Below are 804 nucleotides of genomic sequence, written 5' to 3' on the forward strand. Positions count from 1 at the left end.
TTAATCCATTTCAGTTCACATCATTATGCCAAGGACACAGTGGACTCAAATCAATTGTTTTAGGTCGTAAATGGAGCCCAGAATGCACTGTAATATAATTTATTTTGCAGAAATATCAAAAAATACTTCACAAGTAATTATGTTTGATGTCAAAAAACACAAACCCTGAATGTGAAAATTTGTTACGTAGGTTGCATTTAGAAAAGTGTTGAATAGGGTTAAGGCAGTTTGCAAAGACTAGGGAGATAAAAATTTCACAAATAGGACTCTTGTTTAATTAAAAGAGTGATGAGGAAAAAATTTTAAGGGCTTAAGAGTGAGAGAGGATTCCTGTAGGAAATTGGTTCCTATTGTCCTTTGGTCTAAAACCTACTAAATACACTTAATTAAATTACATATACTAACGACACTAACATTTAATATCTATCTTTTTTGTGTGTATACCATTTTGGTTGTCTGTACAAAGTGACACGCCCTAAATCATCTGCCCCTCCCCTCCTCTGCTGTGTCCTCTGTCTCCTACTATTGCTCTCTTTCTTGTTCCCTCTGCTCAGCCACACTGGCATCCTTGCTGTTGCTCAAACACAACTATTCCTTATGCCTGGAAAATCTTTCTCTCAGCTGTATGTATGGCTACCTCTCTTACCTCTTTCAAATATTTGATTACATTTCACCTTTTCCATAAGGCCCTATCTAAAATGGTAGCCCACCACCATCCTCAGCATTCCCAGTCTCCTTCCTCTGCTATTTTTAGAGCAAAACCCACTTTCTAATATACAACATAACTTACTGTCCTCTTTATTA

Source organism: Neophocaena asiaeorientalis, unplaced genomic scaffold (assembly GCF_003031525.2).
Source record: "Neophocaena asiaeorientalis asiaeorientalis breed wild unplaced genomic scaffold, Neophocaena_asiaeorientalis_V1.1 scaffold122, whole genome shotgun sequence".
NCBI classification, from domain to species: Eukaryota; Metazoa; Chordata; class Mammalia; order Artiodactyla; family Phocoenidae; genus Neophocaena; species Neophocaena asiaeorientalis.